Source organism: Drosophila gunungcola, unplaced genomic scaffold (genome assembly GCF_025200985.1).
Source record: "Drosophila gunungcola strain Sukarami unplaced genomic scaffold, Dgunungcola_SK_2 000090F, whole genome shotgun sequence".
NCBI lineage: Eukaryota > Metazoa > Arthropoda > Insecta > Diptera > Drosophilidae > Drosophila > Drosophila gunungcola.
The window spans coordinates 265,941-285,794 of record NW_026453252.1 but is presented as its reverse complement, the minus strand read 5'-3'; the positions used below and the strand labels follow the sequence as shown (position 1 = coordinate 285,794).

Here is a 19,854-nt window from a genome sequence, read left to right as displayed (position 1 = left end):
TAATATTAAATCAAGACATTTAGTATGCATTGTAATTAATAATATGCTTTATTATTTAATTGAAATACTAATATGAAAAACCTGTAAAAACTGTTGCATTAATATCATCATTTAGTTCTGCCAGGGAAAAACGGACAGAAAAGGGGCTGGAAAAGGTAAACAGCAATCACTTGCTTTGGCAAACAGGAAAAGCTGACACTTAGACGGATGATGCACAAGTCGCTTTTCCCTAAGCCTCCACCACTTTTCCAACCCCCTTCTCTTTTTTCCGAGTGTGTGTCCTTAGTAAGCATTTATGTCAATATTTGTCGCAGGCATATCGCCAGCAATTTTTCCTCTTTTTCGCACGCGCGGCCAAGTGTCAAAGAAACCCAAAAGTAACCGGCAAAAATTGGCGGCGGTATGAGCAGTCTGTGCAAATATTTTAACGCTTTTTTTCTTTTTCGTTTTCGTTTTCATTTTCACGACACGTCGAAAGGATTTACGCAAAAAAAAGTACAAACAAAACAAATAAAGTGAAAATATCACAAGATGGAGTTGTGATGTGTGTGGGTCACTAGTGGACAGCTGGGAAAAGCGGGGGAAAATAGGGGAAAACAGGCCAATTCATCCTTGAATAAATATTTGCCAGGCAATGAATCCAAAAAAAAAAAAGAAGAAGGAATGAGAGTCATATTCGAACAAAGGCGTTGACGCACTGTCATCGCTCTGAAAAAGCTGATTTCCCGGTTCCCAAAAGCACTTGACAAAATAGATACTCAAAAGTCCAATAAATTAAGAAAAACATAATAATTTTCTTAATATTTTACTATAAGAAATGCATATTTAAACTGTATTTTTATGACTACATTCTGCCATTTTTTATTTGTATACATTTATTTATTGTGTTGATTAACAGTGAAAATTAACACATTACCAGAAATATATACAATCAAATAATTTTGCTTACTTTCCCTACATTCTGTCCTATTTTTTAATATATTAATTTATTGTGTTGATAAAAGTTTAAGATTAACGCATCACCAAAAAAATATAAACAAATCAAATAACTTTCCTCAACCTTTTTTTAAATGGAAAAAAAGAGAAATATTTTTTTTTATTAATTCTAATTTACAGTCAACTGCTTTTGCTAAGCCCCCTTTATCCCCTCTCTGCCGCCTACGCCACTGCCTTTTCCTCAGTCGCAGCGTGTAATATCAGGGATTCAATAAACACTTCAAACATAAACTTGACGATTTATTACAACTGAATGGGCAGGCGTCTGCTGGCAAGTGAAAATGTCTATATGTACAAGCGCAAATACAGAGCAACAAAAAGTGTGCAACTGCAGTAATAATAATAATAATAATTATTTAACAACTTAAATGTTAAGAGGAACATAATTTATTAACTTATTAAAAGTGTGAATTAACCCTTATAAAATATAAAATATAAATATATATTGATAAAAACGTATTTTTTTAAATTTTTTATCGTATCAATTAATCATTATATGGTTTTATGTCCCAGGCTAAATCTTTATATAATCCAGAATCGATCCAAGTAAATGGTAGCAATTATAAATCCCTTTTTTTGCAGTGCATCCTAAAGGATACATGCCATTGTGTGTGTTTGTCAATATGCCATGTGACAGTTTGCTGTGTGTCTGTCTACTAGTGGCAACGCGATGTTCATATACGCAATGAATTATTAATTCGTTGGCCCGGGTCCGGGTTTGCACTCCGGGTTTTTGGAGCGGTGTCCGTGTTTGTGTTTGTGTTGTTGCTGAATGGGAATCGGAATCGGAGTCCCTGCACGTCGGCTGCGTCGGCATTTAACTGCTGACAAATGATAAATTTATTATTTACCAGCCAAACGGCAAAGGGCGGGGATTCTGGGCGAGCATTTGCTAGATTAAAATATGTTTTAATATTTGCTTTCGTTACACTCCGGCGGAGCCACGCACACGCACAGCCGCCCACACGTGACATGGCAACCTTGGCCTCCCAACACCACCCACCCCCATTCACCATTCACAGCTCACCACCCACCAAACACCACCCACCGACGTCCTTGGAAACGGATTGGAGTGCGATAATCACGAGCATTTGATTAATTACCCGTGTCGTCTGCGCTACTCCTTGAGACTTTGAGACTTGTGAAGTTATGACACTGGAGCTTACAAAAATAATATTATAAAATAATATGCAAGTGCAAGAACCATGTAAATATTAAAATTACCGCCACTCAATGATTGGTAAAAAAACATTGTTACTTTGCATAGTTACCAAATTTATGCAAAATAAAATGTTTAATTTAAAAAGTTGTGCTTATATGGTTAAAATGTATGTATCTTTATATTTTAAAAACCTTATTTTAAAACTTATAAGCTTGATTTTTGATAAAGCAAAAAAAGCACAAAGCAAATCACTTTCACTTGAATGTCATACAAGCAAGAACCCATCTGCGAACCACACTTAATTCTCAAGTTCAACAAGACGTTGTAAGTTTTCTTATCGCCGACACGAGTGCCGCGGAAAGTTGCAACTTCTGAGCTAACGGTAATCGCCGCAGTTGCCGCCTCCTGCCCTTTGACCCCGTGAATTTTCCCCAGACCCCCAAAATAACCAGACACTCGACGGTACGTGTCCAACTGAGAATCCGACCGCTTAACGCGCTCCTTAATTGTCGCCTCGCCAGAACATTCCAGCTGCACCTTGTGTCACTGAGGAATCTTTGAGATATGGGAAATTTTTGGCACAGCTGAGGATTTTAGAGATACACACGTTTTTTGTTTTAAAAGCAACTATGGCAAAATAATGGCAGTGGGACAATGTAAAGTACTCAAACACACACATTTAAGGCATAATTTAATTTAACTTTATACAAAAGTTTTAAAATTTAACTTGCCAATACTCAAGATTAGATTAAAAGCCTATGATATTGTTTTGGTTTAAGCCATAGGAAAAATTTTCTTTAAATTTATCATAAGACTTACTTGCCAATTACAAGCTTCACGACAATATACAATAGTTTTAAACAGTTGCTTCCAAATTAATTTCGATTGCTAGTTCCACAAGCTAAAAAAATATTATATTGATGCGCTTTGTTTTGCATAAAAAGTAAATAATTATATAGCAAAATTATGTAGATATTTATTATAAAGTGTGTAAATGGCTTACCGAAGAAACTCGCAAATTCTTAAATCCAAATACCTAAAACTCCATTTTCAATTGGCTTCCAAGCGCAGATGCCAAAATTAACAAATGTAATCAGAGCAAAGCAAAAGAAATCAAACAAATGTTCAAACAGCCAACAAAAAAAGGGGCAGAATGCTATCATAAAACGATTTTCTCACTTAAAGGAGAAAACACGAGGCAAATAAAGGGGGACAGGAAAAAAACTTAAATTATTTCAAATCAATTTGGGGGTACGGTTTTCCCGGGCATCCTTGAAGTTGGAGCAGCAGCTGTGTCGCTGCAAAAGAGGTCCTTTTCGGGCAAAAGGGGACTTCCTCGAACGGAGGACTCAAGCCTAGACAGAGCCTGCGACCCCGTTGATATTATTTTCCCCTTGCTGGCGCAGCCATAAAGCACATTTTATTGAGTTGTCGAACTTAAGTACCAACAGCAACGAAAACAAAAAAAACAACTGAAAAAATAGGAGCAACACTAAAGTAATGGAGCAGGAGTGGTCTGGTATTTTGGGTACGCATGTGGTTCGGTGCCCTTTTTTCGGTACCCACTGTTTGCCCTTATATGGGGTATCTAAGGCTTTATATTAATCATAATATCCAATATTAAAAAAAACAGAGAAATAATGCACAAATAGCTGACTTACGCAGGGTACAGCTTTTTTAGAAAGTTGCACATAAATGTATTAGGAAATTTGATATTATGCATAATTTAAATTGTATGATAAAAAAAACAAGTAAATAAAAGTGCAAAGTGCAAGTCTGGTAAGAATTTTACAAATAAATGTATTTTGGAAATCTTTTTGAAATTTCTATAAAACTAAAATATGTGTATAAATCTTTACCTATTGCCAAAATTAAACTTGTTCAATAAAAAAAGTGTAAAAAGTGTAGTACTTAATTAGTTAGTAGTACTTTTATCAAGCCTTGACAAAACCAACTTTTTATCTTAGGTATTTAAAAAAAAAAATTTTATAGGGTATATTAAAATGCTTGAAATATTTCCCAAACATCCATTGTTGTTTTCTTTCTCGGTTTTCGCAATGTAGGGCAATGTGGCGCATAGACGGCTCAATAATATGCCAAGTTCCCCAATAATGGGTCCCGCTGCCACTCCCCCTTTTTTCCCGCCCTCCTATTAAATTGCAACACAGCACACAGACACCCACGCAGACAAGGGCTATTGGCAAAATTTTGGCAACGCGCACACCAAACACATACACCCTTCATCGTGTCAATAAGTGCACAGAAAGAAAACATTTTAAAACAAATTTTACAAATAATGTATTTAAAGCAAAAAGAAAAGTCAATTAACATATTTTCTTGACCAGCTTTACATCGATTTTAAACAACATAAGGGATTCATTAAAGAGACTCAAATTCTAAACTTTGAATAATAGTAAAAAAATCAATCATTACATTTAAAGTCCCTGCTTATTATTTCAAGTTAACAATATGATTTTTTCTTTAAGTGTGAATTGTTTTTTTGGAAGCGTAATCGTTTACAGCTGCTCGAATGCGCAAATAATTTGAAAGGAATGTGTGCCCCCGAATGTTTATACGCCAAAACCAATGCAATGCCACTTACCACACAGTGGGCTTAAAACATGAGAATATTGAATTGAATAAGTAGGTATTGTCATATTTTAAAATTTTCTTTGTTAATTTTCATAAAAATATAGAAGAGTTAAAACATTAAATTCAGTTTATTTACTTTGTTATTTTGTTGTTGTTTTTTTTTTTCATTTACTTACCTCAAATATTTGGGACATATTCAAACACATTTCTTTCCTGTGTGTATATCATTAGTACATAACCAAACCATACGTTCAACTTTTGTTCGTCCTTTTTGCTTCTTTGAAAAAAAGCACACACATTGCTTCGTCATAAATGACTGACGCCAATTCGAAGGAGTTTTTCTGGAGAGGGCAAGAAAATGGGGAAAAACATTAGTTGGAGAAACGACACTCGGCAAAAAAGTATATCCGCAAAAATTCGATGCATATATTTACACCAAATGCATACAAATGTACATCATTTTGTAGTTTTACTAAATAACTAATTAATACATATTAAAGTCAGAATGAAGATATGTCAATGGGAGTTTAGTAAATTTTTTTAGCTTGTTGCTTCTATAAGATAGCACTGAATAATAATAATAAAGACATTTAAGAGTACATTTATAGAGGAATTGTAGAGATAAGCAATTGTATTTTATAACTTTTCTTCAAAAAATAGCATAATAAAGTACAAAAAATGAATATCAAATAAATTGAATGCAATTTCAATAATTTCGCTAAGTGCACGACAGCTTGGCCATGCCACATTTACCCGAATTTTTCCCGAATCGAGGGCGCGAGCTATTATTTGATCATATTTAAAAAGGAATTTTCGGTGCTTTCATATTTTGCGCTTTGTTTTTTTTGTTTGTTTGTTTTTGGGGACCACCGTTTGTTACTGCTTGAGCCATCAATAATTCACTTTCGCTTAAGAGCCAATTAGGGGGAGTCAGCACATGTGCCCCATGGATTTCCCCTTTTTGGGGATCGTAAATTTGACAGTTTATTAATTACTGCTGCAATTACGAGTGCTGATATCAGTGCAGCTCTTACCGCCAGCAGTTAAGTTAAGCCACCGGAGCTTTTGCCCCAAACTTTCCATTCACCTTTGTCCGAAACAAAATAAAGAGGAGTACTGGCAAAAAGGAGGAGTTTTTAACTACTGAAAACGCGATACGCTTGTTTGACTTCGTCAACAGCGCGATTAAAAAGGCAAACAAAGAAAGTTTTCTTGGCAAAACTTTAAAAGAAATAATTGCACAACAGAAGTGGAGTAACTGCATATTTATACGTTTAACATTTTAAAAGGGTTATTTGGGACTTTTATTTATTTCTTTTAAAAATTCTTGGATATATAAAAAACTGTAATTAAATTAATTAATATTGCATCCTTACATTGAAACATTCGTTTGTTCGTGTATTTATTGCAAAATTTGTTTTTCAGAAGAAAACAATTTTTTTGATTTTTTAATTTAAGAAAATAGGTCATATGTTCAAACATATTTTAATTCCAACACAAAACGAATTTTGATTAAAGTAATGCAAAAAGTAAGGGGTAAACAAATAGCCCCAAAGATCCTCTAGAAAAGCTAACCTTTTAATCGCGTAACTTTAATCCCGCCAAAAGGATGACACAGTTACTAGTCGCCAGTTATATGGGTTATAAGTTGGCGGTCGGAGGTCACCCCTTGCCGTCTATTAACAAATCCCCCCTCCCCGAAAAAGAAAACAAACCAGAAAATGCGTAATGAGCTGCGAAACGCGTCCGGCATCAGACATCAGGATATAGTACATCCGGACTTCGTACATCGTACATCTGATATCGGAGTGTTATCCTTAGCCCAGCACTCAAATTCAATTGCCAGCGATTTTAGTATTCATCAAGCGTTTTACAACTATTTTTCTTAACGCATTTTATTGGCGCTTGGGGGCTGGAGTGACCTCCTCGGGGGAGTGGTTGTCGATGGGGTGGCTCTTTGCGGGCACACAACCACGTACTCTATTTAAAATGACACGCCCGACGACCTAATGGTCAGCCCTTCTTACCCTTTAATTGCAGGGTCTCTAAGACATAGAGTATCTTGGTTGAAGAACCCCGAATTTAAATACTTTTAAAGTCAGAATATAAAAATACCAGCTTAGTAAAATAACCTTCAATACAAAAATACACACCTAAATGACCAATAAAACTTAAGATATGTTATTTAATAAGTATTATTTTGCCAAATGGCCAGTTATAAATTAAGGTCTTGATCTTAAATTGGCTTAAACATTTTACGCTAAGTGTATAATACAAATTAAGTAATAAAAAATATTTAATTTTTTTAAAACCTCTAGAAATATAAATGTAAGAAAAAATTTACAATAAAGAGGTATCTTCTGAGACGATTTCCCTAAAAAAAATTTAAATATGGGCTATTTCTTATTGTTTGGCCCATCTCTTCCCCCCCCCTCAGTTTTCCTTTGACCATTGTCATATTGAAACCGCAGTGACGAAAGAAAATCGCAGGGTGGCTGACGAAAATAGGGGGAGAATGGGGAGTTGACAAGGTCGTGCATGGCATTTTCTATCAAGAGCAATGAAATATAACAGAAAAACTCCCACAGAGTTTATATTTTCCCTTTTCCTTTTTTCGGTTATTGTTATTGGAAAAAAGGAAAAGCTACAGATACTGACAGTCAATAAGGAACACGCTCTTGGAATTCTCAAAATGTTTTCACAATGAAAATTGTTAAAAATTGTGTCCCAGTGCCATAAATATTTGCATCAGCCGCAAAAATGTTCCCCTTCCCAAAACTGTTGTGCGTGTGCATAATTTTGGGCGACACTGTTCTCTTTTGTTTCCTTTATTTTTGTTTATCACAAAGTCCAGGCGACGTGTTTTTCATAACTAAAATGGATACAAATTAGGTTAAATGCAAACAATAACAAATTGATAATTTGCTTCCCTTTTTTTTGGATTTGGAAAAAAACAGGAAGCATTATCCAAATGAAAATACATAAAATGCATGGCTTAAAGGCTTTCCTTTCGGACAGTTGTTGCCAAGTGTCAACCGTCATTTCATGCGATTTTATGGCAGTAAAGGGAAAATCAGCGAAAAGAAGAAGTGTTGCAGACTAAAGGGGTTAAAATAGGGAAAATATACAAAAAAATGAATAAAAAAAATTTACACTATTATCATTTTACTGAAGCTTAATTTATTTTATCTTACGGTCACAATAGTGAAGTGCATTATATAAATAGCGGTCAACTCTAAATATTACGCTATTTTTATTTAACAATATATTTGCACGTTTGAGACAAAAGTTGTTTATAAACCAAAAGTAAAAGATTCAACGATTTTTAAATTTAAATTAGTAATATGCTTTATTGTCCAGGCTTCACTGTACCATTTATACTTCCGCAAATGCGTTTGGTGCCAGGCGGCGGTCCTCTTCAGACGCACAAAAACTGGCGAACAAAATAATTTTGCTTAATTCAATGCAAGGGAATTTCTGGATGGGGATTCTCCGGTTGGCAGGTGGACTGCCGGAAAACTGCGGAAAAATAGCGGGAAAAATGGGGTGTGAAGATGCCGCCGCCTTCCTGTGACGCAATTAGTGCAACATTGTTGACATTGTTTTTTGTTTATCCTGCGCTTTTTTGCCACCCTTTTTCCCCCTTTCATTTTTTTTTTTTCGGGTTGTTGTGGCTGCAACATGCCAATGCCACGGGTCAAAGGGCAAGTTTAAGCCGACTTTAAAGTGGTTTTGGTTTCTTTTGAATTAAGTCGTTTTCTTTTCTCGGATTTTTTTTTCTAGGGTTAAGGAAAAAGCGAGCGAAGCGTTTCAATCGGATCTGCTTTGTTGTAAGTTGGACCTTTTATAAAGTGTTGAAGGTAATTGTTTTAAATTGTTGTATTTAAATATACATATATATATTTTTTGTGCTTTATTTTTTATTTTAATCGTGTTAATCATGTTAAACATTTATTAATAATAAACAATTGCAATTATGCATATTTAAAGGATTTAAACAATTTTTTTTTTATGTCTTATTATTTTTATATTTTATATTTAAATCGTGTTAATCATTTCAATATTTATTAATATAAATTAATATATTTGCAAATTTAAAATCTTACTTGCGGGCATTGTTTGAAAAAATGTATTAATATGATAACGTAGCTTTTTTTATACTTGATGTTTTTAAGTACAAAGTTATTATATTCGCAAAATAGTTTTGTAGAAAAAGTATAACTAAATATAAATAAATAATATAAATAAGTTTCTTGGGCTTACTTAATTTAAAATAATTTTAAGATTGGCTTGTTTTAGATATTTTTTAAAATTTTATTGTGTTTTATTTGTTTTCCTTTTTTTATTCGTCTTCTTCGTTTTTCACCCATTCCCTATATCTGATCCACTTGATTTGCAATTCCTCTTGGCAGATTTTCTGCTTCGCAGTGTCGAGAGCGCTTAGCTGATGAATCCATTGTATGCGAATACATTCCCTTCCTCGCGATTTCAGACCCTTGAGATGATTCCACTTCAAGAGCAAATCACGCGTAAAATGAGCGAAGCTTTAAAATTTGAATTTTGTTGCCACATTCGCAGCTTCACAGCTTCACAGCTCACTTTTTCATTTTGTTGCTGGAGTTTTATTCATGCATACGGAAAAACAGGCAGCTGGAAAAAGTATCGAGTTTTCTTTGGCCATGTGTCCAAACGGGGAAGGGTGTAGGGGGAAAGGGAAAATCGGGGCCAGCTGCAGGGCTAAAAAGCAATCAGAAACAGCAAAAGTACGGACCAAGAACTTTGAACTGGAATTTATAAATTCCAAGGCGAAAAGGTTAATGGGAGTTGGGTGTGTAGAACGACAAGAAATAATAACAACAAATTCGAGTTTTATTGGCTCTGTCTGACAGATGTGAGAAATAAGGCCTCAAGCTAAGTTTCAAATGGAAACTAAAACATAATTACCTAAAACGAGCCCAAAAAATTGTTTTATAGGCATTAAAAATTATTATACAATTTATATGGAGCTCAATTTTTTTTTTTTTGTTAAACTTTGAACTAAATACTTTTTTTGGTCAAATTATGGTTCAAATAAGTAAGTTTTACACTTAAAAAGTAGATTATTCATAGATTTCTTGCCTAAGAAAGAAATAAATAAACAATAAATCGAGAAACTGTGGCTGTTTTATAGATTTATCGTTAAAAAAATAACCACAATGTTTAAAAGACCTACTTTAAAAATAAGATCCCTTTATTAAATATAATAACTAATAACAAGTTAAATGTGTGTGCTAGTCTGATTCCCCACACGATTTTCCTGGTGTAGCACGCAAATTTTTAAGATTTTGATGGACAAAAGCAATCATAGAAAACGAGCAAGACAATTAACTTTCTATCAAACATCAAGCCTGAATTGTTACAGTTATGATTATTAAACATTATTATACTACAGCCATTGGGCTGTTTTATAGATTTATTAGTAACAAAAACAGCCAAAAAAAATTGTCATAGAAACCAAACTATTGTAACACGAATTTTACACTATTGGCTATGAGCAATTTCTGAATAAGTTGTGTATTAAACTAATGCCACGAAAGGAAAATCGTATGTTGTTTAAAAAGCGGGCCATAGACTCTGGTATACAAATGAAACTAAAAAGGGCTTTTGAATTATTATTATTATATTAAATAAAATAGCGATCACTGGAAGGGAGTTTCTCCCCCTCCAGCGCGCCTCACAGTGTGTTATTCTTGATTTGTTTATTTTTTTTTTGGATTTTTTGCTTGTTTTGTTTGCCTTCTCTGGCTTTCTGGGCCTTCGAATGTATTGGGTGCTTTGCTTTGCAGCGTAGTAGCGTTTTTCTGTCTTCAGGTTATACAACCCCGATATAAATCTTGTCTTCAATAAGACCGACGAATTGTCTGCATAGAGACGAACATCAGAGACCACAATTGGCCCAAACTTTGTAGCTCGGTCGGCTCTCTTAGGCTTTCCTTGCTGTTCTTCAACTTTTCCTGTCGCCGGATAAACCCTTCCTTTTGTAGGCGTTTTCCATTAACCAGTTTTTTTTCTTCAATTTTTGTTGCCACAATTAGTGAGGAACGTGGCCAACCCTTGACAAACTGTGAGGCGCTCGACCGCCGAGACACATGGCTTTAAAAGCGCTATTTATACACATCACTCGCGGAATAAGCAGTTGGGAATCACAAAGACCCCAACCTGGCGTTAAACGAGAGAGCAGCCCGTGACGTTAGCCGAGAGAAAAGATATGGAGACGAGAAAGTTGGTTACGGAAGTCTAGACACCCTTACCAACAATTGAATTGTTGAATTGTTCTCATTTAATTGGTAAACATAAGTTTAAGTGTTTTCATTTTAATAATTTTAATTCTAATTATAACAATAAATATAGCAAGCAAATAAAAAAGTGTTTTTCTTTATAGATAACTATAATTTTAAGTTATAGGAAATGTCCAGCAAATAAAATTAATTGGACATTTTTTTTGTTTATGATTATAGGCTTAGTATAAAAAGTAACATGCTCAAAAACTATTAACTTATGAAGAATATTTTTCACCTGCTTTTTTATATTTCGACCTTATTTATCACCTTATTTTATAATGCTCATTCAATGGATTTCTTTATATAATCTTTATAACTATTTAAGAGAACTAAGTGAAATAATACTTTTGATGATTAAAAAAATTAAAATACCCCGATAAGGGTATATAAAATCTGGGAGAGAATATAGAGAATGAAAAAGAAAACAATAGAGGGTAAGAAAGCATTCAAAGGGGGTGAAAAGGATAGAACGATGAAAGGGAATCATACGTCGGAGACCAAGAGAGCAATAAGCGAACGATATAGAGAACAAAACAGATGAGTTTAAATGAAAGAGAAAACGGGAGAGTAACCAGTTTTGCGACGAAGATCATAGTTGCGCTTATTTTGCATTTTTTTTCATTCTTTTTTTTACTTCTTTACTCTGCAAGACGAACAACTAATTGTTTTTGTTTGCTTTTGAGCAGCGATCGCTTTTTTTTTTGTACATATGTACATCTCAAACATGAACATTGTTTAGCTTACGGAAAAAGCAATTAAACTAGTTTTCAAGCAACTTTTGATTATTTTTTACTTTACAAATAAAAAATGACAATATAAAAAACTGATCAGGTAATATAAATGTTTTTATTGTTATAACCCTCTCCTGGGGTATATAAATTGCTATTAAGTACAGTTGTATCAATATATATATTAGCATAAGTGCTATATAAGATTCTCGATCGATCTCGAGCTTTCTATCAATAAAAGAATTGGCAACTAAATGTTTTATTTCTTGAAAAAAAAAGGCTTTTCCATCGATCATGGCACATGCTAAAGATAATTTATTGGGAGCATTTTTGGACTGATTATTGTCCGTATCAATAGCCAGTCGAAATTTCTGCAAAGTTTTGGGGTCTTAAAAAAGGAACACCAACTTTTATGTTTGGGAAGTTTGAGGATTTCGGGGGCTAGAGGCCTTGACCAGTTGCACAAAACCACAGGGGTGATCGAAAGGGAAAGTTGTGGTCCGAGTCCAACAACCGTTTTAATTGATTTCCCAACTAGAACTCGAACTTTCCCACACACACACAAACACATATAGTGCATACGAGGGTCTGAAAAGTTTACAATAATTTTTGAACATTCAATGGCCGCAGCTAAAAACGCCAAAAACGATTGGAAAATGGACGAGGTTGTCGAAGGGGTCAAGGGGTCATCGGGCGGGGTACTGTCCACTGTCCGGGCTTTCAATCCACAACTGAGACCCGGCAAAAAGCGATGACAAAACGGAAAATTCGGCTAAAGCGATGGGGTGGTGAATGAAAACTTTTACCCAGCATTTCTGTCTGTTGGCATATTTTCAAAAGCAGTTTTCCAAAATGCACACACACATACATGATCCAAACTGGGTGAGTTCAAAGTTCAACGCATGATTGTGAAAATGGAATTGCCAAAGTTGGTAAAAAAGTTGCAACTAAACAAAAAAACAAAAAAACAAAAAAAAAAACCAGTGGGAAATTTTGCTTTTTTTATTTGACTTTTTTTTATATACGAATTCTTTCTGCGGCTGAAATGTTTCAGTCACTACTTTTTTGCATAATTTCCGGTTCCCCCTTTTTTTCCCTTGGGCTTGTTGTCATTTTCGATGACAGCGTCCTTTTGTTCACCGTGCGTTGACCAAAACCACCCACTGTCAATTCAGATGTGTGCTTAAATGTATAAATACATATAGCCAAAGCCATATGCAAGGGCTGTACCCAGCTGTGTGCGAATCATTTTAATTTCATATCTGAATGCCAAAGTTTCTAATTGAAATTGCTGTCGAAGGGTAAGTGAGAACGAGAGAAAATAGAAAGTTTAAAGGCTAGAAAATTATAAGGAAACACAATTAGTTTTAAATGCGAATACTAAACTTCAAGATATGTGAGCATTAATAAGTCTCATTAAAAACCATTAAATATAAAAAGGTTAAAACAAATACAGAATAACCTAAAAAATACCAAACATTCTTCCAAAATAATATAAATGAAATCAAATGGCCAAAATTAAATAATTAAATTATGTGAAAATTGGCAGTAAATCACAAATTGAAGTTAGGAATTGGGTCACCTAACCCAAAAAGCAGATCAAATAATGGTTGAAGTGCCGAGAATTTACCAAAACGCAAAGGCAAAAAGCCCTTTTAGACAAAAAAGCAACGAGGAAAAACTGCATGCATTTAATATCAATTACAGATAAGATAAAATGCTGTCGCTTAACCCCCGACCGCCGCTTAACCCACCGATGACCCGTCACTCCCAGCAACACGCCGGCCCACTTAACCCATCATCAGTCTTCATCCTAGAGCACTGGAACACTAGAGAAATTCGAAAGCTGGAAATACCTCAAGCAATCAATGAACCTGTATCTGCCCTCTTTCTCTAACCATTCGCCCCCTCTCCTTCACTGCGTCATAATGCCGTCTCTTTTGCCGTAATCAACATAAAACAAAGACGAAGGCAACTGTATAAAAATTAAGCTCAATTACCAGAAATTTACAACATCAATAAAATAACTGAAGAGTGCTCAACACAAAATCACCGCACATACACATCATCTGTGTGTGTGTGTGTGTGTGAGGGTAGAGGGTGGTGGACAGAGTGGGCGTGGCACGGGCGAACGTAGCAAACTCATCACCGGATGCTGACATATTGAAACACGTACCGACAACATGCTACACCAAAATTATAGTCACTTCCTTGATTTTGATTTCAAGTACTGTTGCGGGGCTACTTTACGGAGGGGTGAGGAAATGGGGGTAGGGGACTGGTAGTGGGCCTGGGTCCTTGGCGAGAGCTCCAAAACCCCCACCCCTACCACACAGAAAAAACTCGTCAATATCTATAACTTCGAAACTTATAATTAAAACAGAGATTTTTATCAGTAAAAAAATTTAGCAAAAATAAATAAAGTAAGTTACAAAACTATTTAAACACTTGTTTTTTTTTTTCTATTATTATATATTATTATTGATAACCGTCATTAGCTATATGTTAAAAGTGAAATATTTGTATATATGAAGTATAAATGTATCGCTTATTTATCACCATGGTTAGTGAACGATTTTTTACTATTACTATTAATTTAAAGTTGAAAAATTTTAAAGAAAATCTATGTCCCAATCTTTTCGAGTGTATTTTCGCCCACCTCCTGTAAGCCCGTAAGTGTTGCAAAATATGTTGACTCAACTCATAACAAGCCCAAAAACTGAACGTAACTGAGAACGTGGCTGTGATGAGGGCCCGAAAAGTGGAAAAGCGGAAAAGTGGGGGGCGGCAAGTGGTGGAGGAGTGGCTGGTGCCACCCAACGACAGGAAAAAAAAGTGTGAGTAAAAGGGAGGCAGGGGTGGCGAAAGCGAGAGCGAACATCAGTTGAGGATTTCCTAATGAGTGCTTCATGAATGAATTTCAGCCACAGAATACTAATTCGATGGAAAATTCATTTTTCCACACGATTGGCAATTAAAAGAGATTTTCTACCACACACACACACACGCACACACAGTCGGGGGGAAGGGGCGGTGAAAAGGAGGCGTGGCAGGGAGACACACATAGCTTTGTCTAGTCATCGAGCGAATTGACAGGCGAATGAAGCGAAGCGAACGGACCAAAAACGCTTAATAGAGATACGCCAAGCTAAAAAATTTCAAATAATAGTCTCAAATTGTGAGTACTGTAGTTTTATTATAACAATAACTATAACTGAATCTGTTAATGAAGGCATAGATCAATCAAACCATAAATACTCCTACTTGAGTTGATTATAAAATAAAATAAACTGGAGTTTTAACCCGTTTTAAAATGTTCCTAAAAGTATGCATCTTAAATTTGTACACTAAATTTCAAATTTGTACACCAAATTTTGAAACCAATAGATAAAAAGTCACTGTGAATTTGATTGGTAGCCCTGTATTTAATTGATTATCATACCAAATAGTTTAAAATTCATGTAGCAATAGTTAAGTTACTATTACAATTTTGTTTTTTGTTGTAGGCTCTACTATTTTCAAGCTAGATGGTCAGCTCTATTTGCGAGTTGGATGTTGCTAGGCGGTGAGAAGTTGTGAGTTGGGTGTTGGTTCAATTGGTTCACTGGACTGCTTCTGCTACTGCTGGTTAGTGTTGTTAGGACTCGCTGTACCGCCCCCACCTTTTCCACATCCTCCACCACTTCCCATTTTCCGATCTCTGTGTGTCTCTGTGTGTGATGACTTATGCTGTGCGAAAGCCAACTTGTCAATGTGAGACGGCAGTGAAGCAAGCAGTCGACAAGCGTTGACGTATTTGACAAACACACAGGGCGGAGGGTCAGGGGGTCCGAGGGTCAGGGGTCAGAGGTCGGGGTGAAATGGCATTTGTCACCTCATTGCTGGGCTGCAACTTGTGGCAACGAACGATGCGAGGCTAATTACTTTAATTGGTTGTTGCCGTCCCGCTTTAAAGTGCCATTGAAATTGAAATTGGAATTGCAACTGTGCAAATGCACAGCAAGAAATTTCACAGCTTTGGAACAATGATACTGTAAACTATAAAATACAGTACATACATACAATACATTTATTAGCAGCGAAATACAATAAGTCGTCGATTTCTTTAACAAATAGTCTGCTTTCCAAAAAATGTAATATTAATTACAAACTCGAAATAAGATAATAAAGAATACAAATTTGTATTTTTGTTTAAAAATAAAATGAAGGATTTTTATTTTTATTTATTTTAGATATAAGTTATAAATGTTACAGTAAATTTAATTTTTAGGTGATGATTTTTGAGTACCTAATTGAACATGTTCTGCCTTGTTCTATTAAAAACGTATAACATATTCCCAACTAAAATTTTTTTGCTGTGGAAAATATAGTTCAACGGTGGTGGCAATCAGCTCGAACAGCACGATCCATTTTGAACAGAAAAGTTTGCGTTGGAAAATCTAATAATGCCTCTAGAATGCCAACTACTTAAAAAGTGCACGACAAACGCATAAAAACAATAAATTGCACAAAAAGGCGGGTTGCGGGGCATTCCCTTTCAATTTGAGTTAAATAAAATGCGACACAGAGCGAGCGAGATGGTGAAGGTGAAGGAAAGAGAGGGCGAACCGCAGACGGCAACTATAGTATAATAAAGAAGTTTTCTCGGTCGGCCCCTAAAAATCCACCAAGCTTGCTACTTATTGCACAAAACACAATTTGACAGCTGCAACCAAAGGGAAAGCGGAAAAGCGAGAAATAAGAAAAGGAAAATGCAGCAGCGATAGCAAGAAAAACCGAATTGCGGCATCGCATTAACTGAAATCGATACAAAACAGCCGCTTCAATGATTTTCTACTTACCCCAATGACAATTCCCCGGAAAATACAGCAAAAAAAACGATGGGACATGCACTGAAAGATGTAGAGGTTGGATTAAAAACCAAACATATAATTTTTATCAGTACAAGTACTTAGAAGTGTTGTGTTTTTCAACACCGATTAAAGATTTAAATTAAAATAAAACTATGTTTGAAATTCTACAAAGAAACCCTTTAAAAAATACATCCATTAATAAATTGGCAATTACTTAACTTTCAATAATCTTATATTTTTAATTTAAGCCTAAAATTGTTCCTTAGAAATATTTAATGTATAGTGGACAACTTTCGTTGTTCCAGCTAAAATAAAAATTCCAGTTGTTTCAAATAAATCACTTGCACAGAAATTCAAGGAACTCATTTAAGCAGTGCAGTGTCATTTTTCGCCTTCGAATTTTTCGCCAGGAAAATTCTCGCAAGACAACTGCAGGCAGAAATAACTTAACTCAATTACGCTTAATTATTTCCTACTTCGAAAGGAATTTCTTTCTTTTCTAGTTGTCCTTTTGGTGTGTCCTTAACTCTCCGTCCGCCGTCTTTTCCGTACGGACACTAAAACTTTCGTTTCGTTTAGTTTAGTTTTTCCTATGTTACAAGCGCTATTCTGTTCACCAAAAAAAAAAAAAAAGCATAAGAAAGGAAAGGTCTTCACACATGTGACCCCTTACATGGACGGAGGTTTGCCAGGGGGTAGGTGTCGTGTGGAAAGCCCACTTCTGATGATTATTATTCACTTGGGCATTTTTACGAGCTGCTTTAGACAAAAAGTTCGCCTCGCACTATGCCAAATGTCTAGGGGGACTTTTCCCCCAACCAACCGCCTCGGATTTTTATTTTTTCTTATCCGTATTCTCATACACCCTAGAAAAATATTTCCTTCTGAGAGTTAAAACAAAGTAACATGAACAAATTTAAGTTATTTATAAATTTTTAAGAACAAGAGATATATAGAGCATGCGAAACATAGATTTTAAATAATAAAATAAACGTTAAATAAATTGATAAACGTTCAAGTAATGGATTCTTCTAATTTAAAACTATTCTGTGTTTTTCTATGTCCGAGTATAACTGTTTTATTTTGTTTCCCTTGTTTTATATAACATCATTAACTGATTTTACTTTTTTCCCCCTTATTTTATACATAACCATTGTTTAGTTAAGGATGTTTTCTAAATATTTTCTAGGGTATAGGAAACTTGTAAGTTCTCTTCTTAGGCACTCTCCTTATGTTCAACTCTAAAAATCTAACGTCGTCTGTGTATTTTTATGAGCACAGCTGCCGCCGCTTCCCCTTCTTCGGATACGGATTCGAATATGGATATGGGTATGGGCTGTTCTTTCGTGCCGCCATTCGCACCCCCGTTTAACCCCTGTTTGCCCCCATACCATTTTAGAGCCTTGAGAATTACAAATCAGACGTTGCTACCTATAAAAAGTGCTAATAAGTATGTGTGTTTTATTGTAGTCGACTTTATTGCCACGTTAGTTGTCCCGATGTCCTTTATCCTTTATCCTCTGCCTTTTATATCTTGTTCTGCTGACATTTTGATACTGCTGTGCCTCAGCTTATTTGAATGGAATGTGTGATTCATGCATGCATAGTATGAATGTGAGACGAAATTTGGGGACTGGGTCAGAGGAATACGCGTGGGGAAAGGTCAAAGGTCAAAGGGCATAAATGTTAACGTAGCGATATAAGAATTGGATATCTTGACTGCCATTTGTATGGCAACTAACTAATACAAAATCTGTGATAATAAGCCGTATTTGATTTACAAAATATTTTATAATAGAACAATTTCTAAATCACTAGTGAAAAATATGAATAATTATTCAGTCATTATGTTAGATATCAGATATAACATTTTAAATATACTCTAAAACAATACGAGTTGCTTACAAAACAGAAATACCTAATCTTTTGTCTATGTAAAGGTTTGTACAAATTGCTGACAGTAAGAAGGTTTATATTAAATCAACTGTAGCTAATTTATATTTATGTACGAAAAGTATTAAAGTGTTTTATAGGGCACGACGAAGAGCCGAAATTACAGGACCTGCGAGAACAGTTCGAAAAGGAAGTTGTGCAGCTCCCCGAAAGTTATGCATCCCAAGGAAGGTTTAAATATCAAAGGGAAGCGCAGCCAGATGATAATTTCCCTCAATAAAGTTCTGGCCGGGAAAAGTTTGCACAGACAACAGGGGCGGGGGTCAAAGGTTATGGTCAGGACAGAAGGACTACTACAACAACAAGAAATGCCCGCACTCAACGACGCTGATGATGAGGATGATGATGATAATATTTATAGGGCTCCTCAAGGACACACGACTGGGGAAATGCGGGGGCACTTATGAGCCACAAAAATTACCCCAGTGGCTAGTTGGTATTTTTCACAACTTGGCCACAATTTGTGCTTTAATTTGGCTTACCAAAAGAGTCAAACTTTTTTGGAATAACAAAGGCCCGAAATATGCCCCTGGGATTTCAGGGATTTCTCTCCCAGTTGTTAGCCACAAATATTGCCGCTCATCATTTTTATTTGTTTGCCTTCGCCACCTCCTCGTGGAAACCACTCAAGGGTATTTTGTGGGGTATTTTTATTTTTATTTATTTTCTTTTCTTTTTTTGTTGGCCCTCAAACAATACGAAAAAAAAAGAACTTTGTTTACCTACAAAATTGAAGTGTGAAATAAGTAAAGTTGAATTATTCCTGGCGGACATGATAAACTGTTGGCCAGAGGCGTCGAAGTGGGCGAAGGGGGGTTCAAAGTGGGGCGGTTGAGGGGCTGTTGATTCTGAAGGACCACTCAACATTTTATTTGTGTCAATTTGTGAGCCCCGACTTTGGGTTAATGCTCCCAGTTTGACTTTGAGTCCTCAAGTGGAAGCAATGAAATGGAATTTTGGTTTTCTGGTTTTTTGGTTTTTTGGGGGATTGATGATCACACTTGAATTCAAGAGCCGAATTTTCACAAATAGAAACTTTAAAGCGGTAATAAACACATAAAAACTATTATTATTTTGTATTTTAATTAAAGCTTTTGAAGAATTTTATGTATTACTAAGCCTTTTTAAAATGTTTATGAAATTTCAACATTTCACACTTGAAATCAACAGCCGAATTTTCATTTTAGTCTCGATTTAATGGCTTATTTGTACAGACATTTTTTTTTTGGTATCTTCTAATTTTTGGTTTG

General features: G+C 35.3%; 1 protein-coding gene across 3 annotated transcripts in view; it reads right to left on the bottom strand.

Annotated features, from left to right (window-relative positions):
* Positions 1-19,854, bottom strand: part of LOC128265038 (lachesin) — a 70,267-nt gene that overhangs the window by 36,923 nt on the left and 13,490 nt on the right. For 2 of the 3 annotated variants that reach the window (XM_053000808.1, XM_053000810.1), the window contains exon 4: positions 4,927-5,091. The gene's annotated coding sequence lies outside the window, so the exon portion shown is untranslated. Of the gene's footprint in view, positions 1-4,926; positions 5,092-16,639; positions 16,691-19,854 lie in introns of all 3 variants that reach the window. The other variant, XM_053000811.1, reaches the window with a different exon arrangement.